Genomic DNA, 13,860 nt, shown 5'->3' with positions numbered 1-13,860 from the left:
TGACTCTAGCATGTAATTTAAAGTGCACATTACAAAGTTATCTAAATCATGTTTCTTCCATCTTAAAGATGTTAGGAAATCAAGGCATTTTCTAAATAAGCATGATTCTGAGAAATTAATTCGTGCATTTATTTCTAGTAGGATTGACTACTGCGATGCGGTGTTCACTGGATGTTCAAACTGTTTTTTTTACAGCTTCCAATTAATCCAAAATGCTGCTGCAAGAATTATTACAGGAACAAGAAAATACAAACACATAACTCCAGTTCTTAAATCCTTACAATGGCTCCAGGTTAAGTTTAGGGCAGATTTAAAAATCCTCCTTTTAACATATAAAACCTTAAATGGCCAAGGTCCATCTTACTTATCTGAACTTATCATGACTTTGAAACCAGAGCACACATTAAGAATTCAAGATGCCAGTCTGCTTATGATTCCAAGGATTAATAAAATGGGCGGCAAGGTAGTGCAGTGGGTAGCGCTGCTGCCTCGCAGTTAGGAGACCCAGGTTCACTTCCCAGATCCTCCCTGTGTGGAGTTTGCATGTTCTCCCTGTGTCTGCGTGGGATTCCTCCAGCTGCTCCGGTTTCCTCCCACAGTCCAAAGACATGCAGGTTAGGTGCACTGGTGATTCTAAATTGTCCCCAGTTTGTGCTTGATGTGTATGTGTGTGTGTGCGTGTGTATTTGTGTGTGTGCGCTCCCTGCGGTGGGCTGGCACCCTGCCCGAGGTTTGTTTCCTGCCTTGCGCCGTGTGTTGGCTAGGATTGGCTCCAGCAGACCCCTTTGACCCTGTAGTTAGGATATAGTGGGTTGGATAATGGATGGATGGATTAATAAAATAACAGTGAGAGTTCAAGCTTTTAGTTACAGGGCCCCTAAACTGTGGAATGGTCTGCCTGCTACTATAAGAGATGCCCCTTCGGTCTCAGCTTTCAGATTCCAGCTGAAGACTCACTACTTCAGTTTAGCATATCCTGACTAGAGCTGCTGATTAACTGTACAGACTGAATCTCTGTTGTTAGTCATTAGCACTAAAACATAAGTAATATGATAGTTATAATTTTTTCTCTTCTCAGTACTCAAATGTGGCACTTGGTGCTACGGCCCACCTGCCAAGTTGGAGGTTCACAGGAATCATCGGATAGAGGGGTCCTTTCATCAGATTGGCTGGCTCAGCGCTGACTCAGCTGTGGAATGGCCAATAGGGGAGGCAGCTTGATGGCCAAAGTCTCCAGGACTCTGAACAAATCCAAATCATATTATGTAATATCATCTACTGTTGAATTCTGCTCTGTACTTGTAAAATTTCTATTGCACTATTATATTGTATTGAGGATTACTTGTTTGTTGTTCTGTGTATTGTATTGTATTTACCCCCTTTTTTTGACACCCACTGCACGTCCAACCTATGTGGAATGGGGTCTCTCTTAGAACTTCCTTTCCCAAGGTTTCTTCCATTTTTTTCCCTGCAAGGGTTTTTTTTTTGGAGTTTTTCCTTGTCTTCTTAGAGAGTCAATGCCAGGGGGCCATCAAAAGGCAGGGCCTGTTAAAGCCCCTGCGGCACTTCTTGTGTGATTTTGGGCTTTGTGGCTCAAATAGTAATTTTTGATGTAATTCCTGATTTTTCTGAATGATGGATTTTTCACTATGTTCACAACAAACTGTCAAATTTTAAAATCATTACCTTTTCATTAGTATTAGTTGTGTTAATTACTCCCAGCATGTCGAGCTCTTGCCACACTTACTTGGTTCCCTTAAGGTATTATTACCAATCTACTACACGAGGCCAGAGGTTGGCAAAACTTTTTGGTGCCGGGCCATAAAATAATCTAATTGAGACTATGAAACTGAGGTAATCTAGCATGTGTGTTAACGACAAACATTAACTTTAATAATGCAAGGTTCAAGAAATGGTTTAATTTTAAAACTTTTGATTAAAAACTATGGAGAGTATTGCTCAAACACCACTAAGACTGTAATTTTTAAGTGAAGTGATTTCACTCTGACACCATTCTAGTAATGAACATGAAACTTCTGCGCAAACTGTTAATATCAACTGAGATGCTGGACATTGCTGCAATTAATTCATTGCAGAGATCTGTATCTGTTAGGACACTTCTATACTATCTTTTTATAATTTTCATTTGCAGCTGTATGTGCTACCAAATAATCATTTCACATGTACATCTAGATTACAAAGTCTTGGAAACGATTCCTGAGCACATTCTGTAGAAATCAAGCAAAGAAACTTTAGTAAATGTATTTTTAAGCTCACCATTGCACTGGGGTTGTGTCGAAATACATCCTGCGGATGCACCAGGACACATCTTCACTGATGTATCCTGGGGTTATTAGGTGTTTTAGGTCTCGCAACATCAGACATCCTCACCCAGGTGACCCAGTCAGGGATGATCAGTCCCTGACTTAAGTTCCAGTAACTATAGTCCATGGATCGCTCTTCTTTATCCAGAGACATTTTGTGGCTCTTTCTGTGGTTTCTGTGATGGCTCTGATTGCTGGTCTTTTTTCAAACCCTGTCATGCCTAGCAGAATGAAGACTCTCCAGAGTGAGTGGCCAGCAAAGCCCTTACAACCCACTTCCACTAGTAGGCAGCAAACTCACCCTTCTTGTCTCCAGCACTGCTCTAGAAGGTCGTTGTACTTAGCATACTTTATCTCATATGACTCCTCTATGCAATCCTCCCAGGGAACAGTGAGTTCTATAATTACTAGTTGTTTTGTTTCTTCTGACAGTTCAACTATGTCTGGTCGTTGTGGTGTTATTGCGATGTGCGTTGGGAACATAAGTTGTTTACTTAGGTCTACCATCATCTGCCAGTCTAGCACAGAGTGAAGTAAGGCTGCCTGTGATTTGGGCTGTATATGGGGCTCTTCACCTGCCCTCACAAAGATGACATTCCTGCTAGGTGGGCAGTGATGTTTACTTGCGAGGATGGCCAAGGATGGCCACTGCTCTTACCACCTGATCACGTCGCCAACAATAGCAACTGTCTCGTTTTTGGGCAGCTTCTGAGGATGTGTTCTAATGACCCCCTTCCTGAGCATAAGGAGCAAGTTGGTGTCTCACTCATGCCCCAGGTGTGAAGGTTTGCTGGACTTAGTACACTGCCTGGTTCAGGAATTGTATATGTTGGGGCTCTGCCCGCCAGATTTCAGACTAGGTGACCTTCCCCTCTAGCGCACTCTCCCACCTAGTCCAGCCCCGCTACTGCCTCATCCCTACCATTATTCATATGTGTGTCTCCCCCACGGCTGCTCTCACTTCCTCCTGGATGAGTTGCCACCTTCCTTTACCCTTGGTCTTCTCATACTGACAACTTGGGGTACTGCCTAGCCATGCACTCCCAGCTGCCAATGTTCCCAGCAGTGCCCTGTGCCTCAACCGAGACTCTGAAAATTCCAGCTCTTTGTGGGCATTCAATTTCCTGCCAGTCTGGACCTCTATGCCTTCTTTTGAAACCTTGGGATCTCTGGAGTTCTTGTACTCCAGTACTTCCTTTGTGCAAGAGACTATGAATACCTCAGAAATGCTACTGAAAGGCAGCTGCAGCATGTTATTCTTCAAGTATAAGGCTGCACTACTCAGACACTGTAGCAATCCTAACCATCTATGCAGGAAGATGCTGATCTTTCTCTCCAAAGTTTTGATTGTTGTAAACAGCACCTCAAACACCAAAAGAGACCACAAGATTCTTGGCAGGATGCCGTGCTAATACAGTATATCCAGGCTTTAAATCTACCAGGCAGACCCGACTAGTCCACCTTTGTTAGCCAGGCCTCAAGCTCCCTGAGTTGTCTTAAGATCGGCTGTGACATTGAGACTACTGTAGAAGACTTTTCCCAGGCTCTTGACTAGCCTCTCTTGGGATTTGGTTGGCTTAAAGCTCATCCTTGCCCATGAGAAAAGCTTTTCAAGGCCCTTCAGGATCCACCTGCAGCCTAGGACTGAAATATCTGTAACTTAACTGTGAGATCATCCATGAAAGCTTTTATAGGGGTTTGTCACATACCAGAATTGGTCTTGGGTCCTAGGCATTCTACCTCCGCTGCTTTCACTACTATATTCATGGTCAGGGCGAACAGGATGGCTGAAATTGTAGAACCAGTGATGATGCCCTTTCATAACTGATGCCAATCTGACGTGGTAAGTTCCAGAGGTGACCCTCATCCAGAAATTGCATAATAATCTTTGATCATCTCTTTGATTTTCCTAAGGACATGATAATGGTCTAATTCCAATTTCACCATCTTATGTGGTATAGACGCATATGAATTAGCAAGGACCAACCACACTACAACTAGGTCTCTTCTCCTCTCCCGTGCCTCTCTGATGAACTGTGTTACCACATCAGTATATTCTAAGCAGCCTGGAATGCCTGATGTATCAATATAGTTGTTTCTGAGGAGGAAGTTCATCAAGCAACAGGAGAGGATGATGAAGAATATTTTTCCTTCAACACTAAGGAGTGAGATAGGTCTAAATTGCTCAATCTGTTTTGAGTCTTCCTCTTTTGGAATCCATACTCCCTCTTCATATCTCCACTGCTTTCCGATGCTCCCCCTATGCCAAATGATCTTCAGACTTTTCCACAGAAATCTGACTGATTCTGGGCAGCGCTTGTACACTTTATAAGGTACTCTAAGTCCTGAAGCAGAATTTGCTCTGGTAGCCCTAACTACCTCCTTCATTTCCTTTCCTCTAGGTTCCCTCATATCAAACTCCACCTTAGGAGCTGGTAAATTTATGAGTAACCAAAGTCCTCTTCTCTCACTGGGTCATTCAGAGTTTGGTGGAGGAAGTCATCCAGCTCATCTTTGGAACACCTGGGTACACCACTGCATTTGCTAACAAGCAGTTCTCTAGTGATCCTAAAAGGATTGGTGATAAAAGCTGCATGCTTCCTAGCTCTCTCTCTACCTTGCCTCCTGTGCCTGTGTAGTGACATTAGTCTCTAGCTAAGAATGTGCTGGATGGGGTCTTCTCTACCTCTTCTGCTCACTTATACTGCAGTGTCAGGGTCCTAAACTCCTGTCGCAACTGATAGATCTTCATTCCTCTGTGATTCATAGTTTAGGAAACTGGGGTGTTTTCCATAAGACATCTGATGAGGGACAGAAAAAAAGATTTTTCTACGAGAAGCCCATGGGCCATTCACATCCATGCCACAAGCTGTTGTTTGTCCACCCCTGCACCAGACAATATTACATAATGCATTAGGATGTACAGTATTCATAGGATGAAGAACTTCAAGTTTCAAGTACAATAAGTATAATGTTAGTGTCTGTCATATCAAGGGTGGCTAGTGTTATTCTCAATCACTTGGTGAAATTTGTTGTCTAAGCAGAGTTCATGAACACTGATATGACTAAAATCAACAAGAGTTACAATTCCAATGTCTGGATGTTTAGTACCAAGCAGATCAGAGGAAGCCTTTAAATGTTGAGTGAGTTCATTCTGGTGTTGATGGAGGTGGAGAATGCACCATGAATGCGGCTATAGCCAAAATGGATAATGGTAGTCTCAATAGTTTCACTTTTCCCCATAAGCTTTCAAGATAGATAGGAACACTTATGCAAATTAAGGGAAAGGATGGAACACAATCTCTAATATACATTGCCACACTGCTGACACAAAAGAGGATTGACTTTTGGCAAACACCTTTTATACCCAAAAACTCATTATGTGTTTACAACATAAACTATATTTTTGAAATTTTATGTCCACATAATTTTTTGTCATAACTGCCTGAAACTCTAAAATCTTATTTACAAGTGATTGATAGATAGATAAAACTTTATTTGTATTGTCTTCAGCATCAAGAAAAATCATTGGCATTCCTTTGTAAGATGGTTGATTCTTAACAATTTTGACTTAAGTTTAATTATGATTATGATTTATCCTCAAAGTTTCCAGATAAATGTTGAGACTTGGTAAAATCAAATCTTCTGTCAATAACAGTTCTTTTAACCAGCATTTTCTATTACTCCCTTAGACAAGCCTTCATTCCACCCTATCTGAAGTCAGCCACCATCATTTCTGTATTCAAGAAATCAACCACTGACAGTCTCAATGACCACTGACCGATAGCACTTACATCTCTTATTATAAAGTACTTCCAAGTACATCAAAGCCTGTCTCCCTTCCACTTTTAACACACACCAGATTGCTTACAGATCTGATTGGAACACCAGGGGAGCTATGTGCAGATGCTTTGTATTGACTATAGCTCAGTTTTTAATACTATTATTTTGGATATTCTAGTCAGTAAACTGTCTAACCTAGGTCTCCACCACTCTTCTGCACCTGGATAAAGGACTTTCTTATCAGTTGTCCTCAGACAGTGAAACTCTACCCACAGTTTTTCACAACTTACTCACTCAGCACCGATTTGCCACAAGGATGCATGCTGAGTCCATTGTTGTTTGCCTTTTACACCCATGACTGCTGTCCAGCCCATCCTAATAAGACCGTCATCAAATTTGCCTATGACACTATGGTGGTTGGATTCATCTTAGAGGGGAATGAGAAGGAGGAGATCCTAAAAATGTTCAGTTTGGAGCTCAGCAAATAACTTGACACTGAACACCATGAAAATGTCTTTGACTTCAGGGAAAACTGCACAGACCTGACCTCTCTCCACATCAATGGTGATTGTGTGGAGAGGGGTCCAGCCTTCAAATTCTAGTGTACCGTCATCTCTGCTGACCTGTCTTGAACTGCAAATAACAAAGCGGTCATTAAAAAGGCAGAGCAGGGACTTCACTTCCTGAGATTGTTTAAGAAGAATAATCTGGACCAAAGCTGCTGGTGGACCTTTATTGCTTCTCCATAGAGAGCATGCCAATATACTGTAATCGAGTGTGGTACAGAAGCTGCACTGCAGCAGACAGGAGGGGGCTTCCGCATGTCATTAATGCAGCTCAGAAGATTGTTGGCTGCTCTCTTCACTTCCTGCAAGACTTTTCTACTTCCTGCTGCTTTGGCAGGGCAAAAATATGTTGAAGGACCCCTCACATCCTGGTCTTCGCCTGTTTGGCCTGTTGCCCTTGGGTAGGTGCTACAGTTCCATCAAATCAAGGACAAATAGATTGAGGGACAATTTCTTTCCTGGAGCCATAACTACATTGAATCTCAAAATGCACTGACCATCTATCTCTGTGTCTCCATCTTTGTCCCTCTCTCTTTTCTCTCCATATCCCCAACCCGGTCACCTTTTATTTTAGATGTGCAATAATTCTTGATGTAATAATCAAAGAAATATTACTCTATTTGTTCCATGTGCAATATTTTACATTATTAGTTTTCTTTGTGTAATATTCATGTCAAGTAAAATTCATTGTGCAATACCTGCATGATCAGTAATATTTCTTGTTTAGTAATACCACATTTGTTGCTTAGCAATGCTTATTTATTTATTTAACATTCTTTTTATTTAGCAGTTTCATATGTAGTACTTTATAGTTACTGTAAAAAATTGTTTTCTTTTTTTCATTGCATCTGAAGGAGTAGCTGCTCTGTAAATTTGTTATACATGGTATAATAACAATAAAGGCTTCTAATCTAATCTAATAATAAAAGACTTTATAATATTCATAATGCAAGATATGAACTTTGTTGCCTCCGATGATTTTTTTGGCATTGGTGCCCAAGGTATTCTTCCACTCAGACATGTAAACATTCTTGCATACATATATATAGCATTCTTAACTCCACTTATTCCAGTTCAAGGTTATGGGTGGAGCAGTGCCTATACCAGCAGCATTAACAGGAAATTAGAATATTAGAACAATCTGGATGAGAACAGGCCATTCAGCCCAACAAAGCTTGCCAATCTCATTCACTTAATTCTTCTAAAAAAACATCAAGTCTAGTTTTGAAAGTCCCTAAAATCTACACTACTTGGTAGCTTATTCCAAATGTCTATGGTTCTCCGTGTAAAGAAAAACTTAATGTTTGTGAGAAATTTACCCTTAACCAGTTTCCAACTGTGTCCCTGTGTTCCTGAAGAACTCATTTTAAAATAACAGGCTCGATCCACTGTACTAATTCCCTTCATGAATTTAAACACCTCTTAATCTTCTTTTGCTTAAACTTCATAACTCACCCCCTGTAGCCCTGGAATCAGCCTAGTCGCTCTTCTCTGGACCTTTTCTAGCGCTTCTATGTCCTGTTTGTAGCCTGGAGACCAAAACTGCACACAGTACTTCAGATGAGGCCTCACCAGTGCATTATAAAGCTTGACCATAACCTCCTTGGACTTATATACTGTATATATAACCTAACATTTTGCTTGCCTTCTTAATGGCTTCTGAACACTTTTGGGAAGTTGATAGCATAGAGTCTACTATGACTCCTAAATCCTTCTCATAAGGTTTACTCTCGATTTGCAGACCTCCCATTATGTACTCAAACTTAACGTTTTTTCTTCCCATGTATACTTTACATTTACTGACATTGAACTTTATCTGCCACAAATCTGCCCAAGCCTGTAGAGTTTGCATGTTCTCCCCGTGTCTGCGTGGGTTTCCTCCGGGCGCTCCGGTTTCCTCCCACAGTCCAAAGACATGCTGGTTAGGTGGATTGGCGATTCTAAATTTGCCCTAGTGTGTGCTTGGTGTGTGAGTGTGTTTGTGTGTGTCCTGCGGTGGGTTGGCGCCCTGCCCGGGATTGGTTCCTGCCTTGTGCCCTGTGTTGGCTGGAATTGGCTACAGCAGACCCCCGTGACCCTGTGTTCGGATTCAGCGGGTTGGAAAATGGATGGATGGATGGTATCATTTTTATACAAGAAAATAAATTCACTATATATATATATACTAGCAAAATACCCGCGCTTCGCAGCGGAGAAGTAGTGTGTTAAAGAGGTTATGTAAACATATATATACATAAACATAGTGTATATACATAAATATATACATGTACACATCCACATATATATACATATATCAACATATATATACACATACATATATATATATATATATATATATATATATATATATATATATATATATATATATATATATATATATATATATACACACATGCAGACACATATACATATATATACATATACATATTTGTATATCTACATATATATACACATATATACACATATATACATATACATATTTGTATATCTACATACATACACATATATCTATCTATCTATCTATCTATATATATATATATATATATATATATATATATATATATATATATCTATATATATATATATATATATATATATATATATATATATATATATATATATACACACATATATATATACACATACATATATATATATATATATATATATAGCTGATTAGCCAGTGGATTCGCTCACTGAGTGCAAGAGAAAAAAATAAAAAGTATGTATAAAATAAGTTAAATTGCCAAATTTATTTTTCCACAAATAAAGAGCACTTACAATAACATAGAAATCAATATAAACAACATTAACATCATTATCATTTGAGAATATGAAGTAATATATAAGAAGCACATTGCATATACATATAAATTATTAAACATTAAAATGTTCTTCTATAAAACAGTACCGTGGCTATTAGTTTGTCTGTCCAGGATTTTAAATGAGCTGTAGCACGCAAACCGTTTCACCTATTGACTTGAAATTTGGTACACAGATACTACGTCACGTCTACTATTCGCTTTCCCACACATATGAACACATATATATATATATATATATATACACACATACATATACACACACATACACATACAGTGGTGTGAAAAACTATTTGCCCCCTTCCTGATTTCTTATTCTTTTGCATGTTTGTCACACAAAATGTTTCTGATCATCAAACACATTTAACCATTAGTCAAATATAACACAAGTAAACACAAAATGCAGTTTGTAAATGGTGGTTTTTATTATTTAGGGAGAAAAAAAAATCCAAACCTACATGGCCCTGTGTGATAAAGTAATTGCCCCCTGAACCTAATAACTGGTTGGGCCACCCTTAGCAGCAATAACTGCAATCAAGCGTTTGCGATAACTTGCAATGAGTCTTTTACAGCGCTCTGGAGGAATTTTGGCCCACTCATCTTTGCAAAATTGTTGTAATTCAGCTTTATTTGAGGGTTTTCTAGCATGAACCGCCTTTTTAAGGTCATGCCATAGCATCTCAATTGGATTCAGGTCAGGACTTTGACTAGGCCACTCCAAAGTCTTCATTTTGTTTTTCTTCAGCCATTCAGAGGTGGATTTGCTGGTGTGTTTTGGGTCATTGTCCTGTTGCAGCACCCAAGATCGCTTCAGCTTGAGTTGACGAACAGATGGCCGGACATTCTCCTTCAGGATTTTTTGGTAGACAGTAGAATTCATGGTTCCATCTATCACAGCAAGCCTTCCAGGTCCTGAAGCAGCAAAACAACCCGACCATCACACTACCACCACCATATTTTACTGTTGGTATGATGTTCTTTTTCTGAAATGCTGTGTTCCTTTTACGCCAGATGTAACGGGACATTTGCCTTCCAAAAAGTTCAACTTTTGTCTCATCAGTCCACAAGGTATTTTCCCAAAAGTCTTGGCAATCATTGAGATGTTTCTTAGCAAAATTGAGACGAGCCCTAATGTTCTTTTTGCTTAACAGTGGTTTGCGTCTTGGAAATCTGCCATGCAGGCCGTTTTTGCCCAGTCTCTTTCTTATGGTGGAGTCGTGAACACTGACCTTAATTGAGGCAAGTGAGGCCTGCAGTTCTTTAGACGTTGTCCTGGGGTCTTTTGTGACCTCTCGGATGAGTCGTCTCTGCGCTCTTGGGGTAATTTTGGTCAGCCGGCCACTCCTGGGAAGGTTCACCACTGTTCCATGTTTTTGCCATTTATGGATAATGGCTCTCACTGTGGTTCGCTGGAGTCCCAAAGCTTTAGAAATGGCTTTATAACCTTTACCAGACTGATAGATCTCAATTACTTCTGTTCTCATTTGTTCCTGAATTTCTTTGGATCTTGGCATGATGTCTAGCTTTTGAGGTGCTTTTGGTCTACTTCTCTGTGTCAGGCAGCTCCTATTTAAGTGATTTCTTGATTGAAACAGGTGTGGCAGTAATCAGGCCTGGGGGTGGCTACGGAAATTGAACTCAGGTGTGATACACCACAGTTAGGTTATTTTTTAACAAGGGGGCAATTACTTTTTCACACAGGGCCATGTAGGTTTGGATTTTTTTTCTCCCTAAATAATAAAAACCATCATTTAAAAACTGCATTTTGTGTTTACTTGTGTTATATTTGACTAATGGTTAAATGTGTTTGATGATCAGAAACATTTTGTGTGACAAACATGCAAAAGAATAAGAAATCAGGAAGGGGGCAAATAGTTTTTCACACCACTGTATATACATATACATACATAGTGCGTTGCAACACGGGCTGTGATTGTTACATGGGAGGGAGACGACAAATCACAGCTTCCCGCTTTGTAATCGGGCTTGTGATTGCTGCTTTGACGGATGCCCAGATCCCACAGTATTTCCCCTTAGGAGAGGCGTTAGGCAAGTGTAATTGAATAGCGGTGGTGCAAGTTATTACTCTTTTTATCTTTATTTTATTTTATTGTAGAATCAACTCACAGCTGCGCGCACCAGTGCGTGCGTGGCGGATGCGTACGGCTGACATTTTCATTGTCTACCACCTTCGCTAATCATTCTTGAGGCAGATTGAAGACTTAAGTGCCAGCTTAACTGAAAAATTAAAGAAAACATACTAAGTTTTAAAAGAAATCAGTTTTAACGGGAAAAGATGCTGACAAAAGAAGAGAAGCAGCGGGACGGTAGGGTCAAGAGCTGCTCATTAAGCAGCAAGCGCATGAACCTCTGAGCAAACGAATGGTAAACGTACAGAGAAAGAGGATAAATACTATGAATGGTCATGTCAAGTGTATTCACTCCACGTTATCGTGGAGTGCGCTGTTACTGGTATTTTGATAAAAGAATCTGAATAACATATAAGAATCGTATAAATTATTAAACAGTAAAACATTAACATTTAAGAAGTAAAGATACATTGAGTACTACTGTAGTGCTTTCGGGTATAGTACATTTTTTGTTTGCCCATTACATGCATAAATGTATAAATTTTTTGGTGTACCTACCCAAGAACACGCGACATGACCCGGCAGTTAAAAATTTATCGCTCCAGCAATTTTAACTCTGTTACAAAGTCATCTAATATGGTATTGCAAACGGCAGCGGGAGCGTTTCTATAAACTCAATTTAAACTTACTGTTTACACCGTGCTTTGAAGATGCATAGTATGCGACACGTGTTTCGCCGTAATTGTGGGCTCATCAGGAGTACACAGTCACTGCACTCCCTTACGGGAATCGATCCTCGGACGTAGAGGCGAAGCCCCTAACGTTGTGCCACGGCGTGAGGTTCGTTCATTTGACAGCATGTAGATCGGGGTAATTACATTGCAGGCATTCGTAGTCTGATTCACAATCTGATTGTATGGGTGGTTACCTACCAGGTAACGCTTGTGGTTGGTGAGCAAGTCGGCTAACTTCTGCCACGGTGCCCTCTTTCAGTTGTGAGAAGCAGATCATACAATGGTTGAAATAGTTTAATATATATAGCAAAATCACCGCGCTTCGCAGGGGCGAATATGGTATTGCAAACGGCAGCGTTTCTATAAACTTAAAGTTACGGTTTATACCGTGCCTTGTTTCATATTCTTTTCCTACCTTATCAATTGTGTAATGTGTTTTTTGAACAGGTTTGATTAATGCAAGTGATCACTCCTGCTGCGTTCAGTCACTTCACGTGAGCCACTCTCTTGTGTGATGTTGCGATGTCCACGGGTTTATTTAATGTTAGCTAAGACCCGGCAGTTAAAAGTTTCTCGCTACAGCAATTTGAACTCTGTTACAAAGTGATGCAAACTGTCGTTTATACCTCGTGTCTTCTCATTAAAGTTGTATCTCGCGAATATGGCATTGCAAACGGCAGCAGGATATATATATATTGTCACACACGTGCGAGTAGGAGGCAGTCAAAGAACCTAAGGGTGAGTGAACTATCGCGAGATATGGGTGTCACGTGGTACTTACCTGGATCTCTTCTTTCTACAGAAAACCACTTCCACTTCCAGGTATAACAATGGCCGCGACTACGTTACTTCTGGCCATCGTCAACGAAATCACTTCCGGCTCCTCAAGACCACATCACTTCCGACTCACTTCAATGATGTTACTTCCGGTTCCTGTTCATAACGTCACTTCATGCCTACCATTTCCTTTTCCCATAATCCTGTCTGTATTTAAACGATCATTTTCACAAAGTAAAACTGTCAATTGTATTTTCAATCTTGAAGACTTTTGATCTGTTTTTTTTCATATATTGTCTTAGGGCAATATACGGGGACGGTCCCCAAACCTTTTATCTTGTCTTTTCACTTGTTTTCTCAGGTTTTTCCCACAATATATATATATATATATATACTGTGTATATATATATATATATATATATATATATATATATATATATATATATATTATATATATATATATATATATATATATATATATATATATATATATATTATATATATATATATATATATATATATATATATATATATATAAATATTATCACATACGTGTGATTAGGAGGCAGTCAAAAACCCTAAAGGTGAGTGAAATATCGTGAGATGAAGGATATGACATCACATCTGGCCATAACAAATGACTTCACTTCCGCTTCCTCCAAAATTATGCTGTTTCTGACTCCTGCATTCTGCGTCACTTCCTGTCAACCATTTCCTGTTCCCATAATTCATTTCTGTATAAAAACACCATTTTGTTCCATAAA

At 39.6% G+C, this 13,860-nt stretch overlaps 1 pseudogene; it reads right to left on the bottom strand.

Annotated features, from left to right (window-relative positions):
• Nucleotides 1-3,035: 3,035 nt before the first annotated feature.
• Nucleotides 3,036-5,091, bottom strand: LOC114666481 (uncharacterized; annotated as a pseudogene).
• Nucleotides 5,092-13,860: the final 8,769 nt, after the last annotated feature.

This window comes from Erpetoichthys calabaricus, chromosome 16 (assembly GCF_900747795.2).
Source record: "Erpetoichthys calabaricus chromosome 16, fErpCal1.3, whole genome shotgun sequence".
In the NCBI taxonomy this organism is placed as follows: Eukaryota; Metazoa; Chordata; class Cladistia; order Polypteriformes; family Polypteridae; genus Erpetoichthys; species Erpetoichthys calabaricus.
This window is presented reverse-complemented; position numbering and strand designations above follow the sequence as displayed.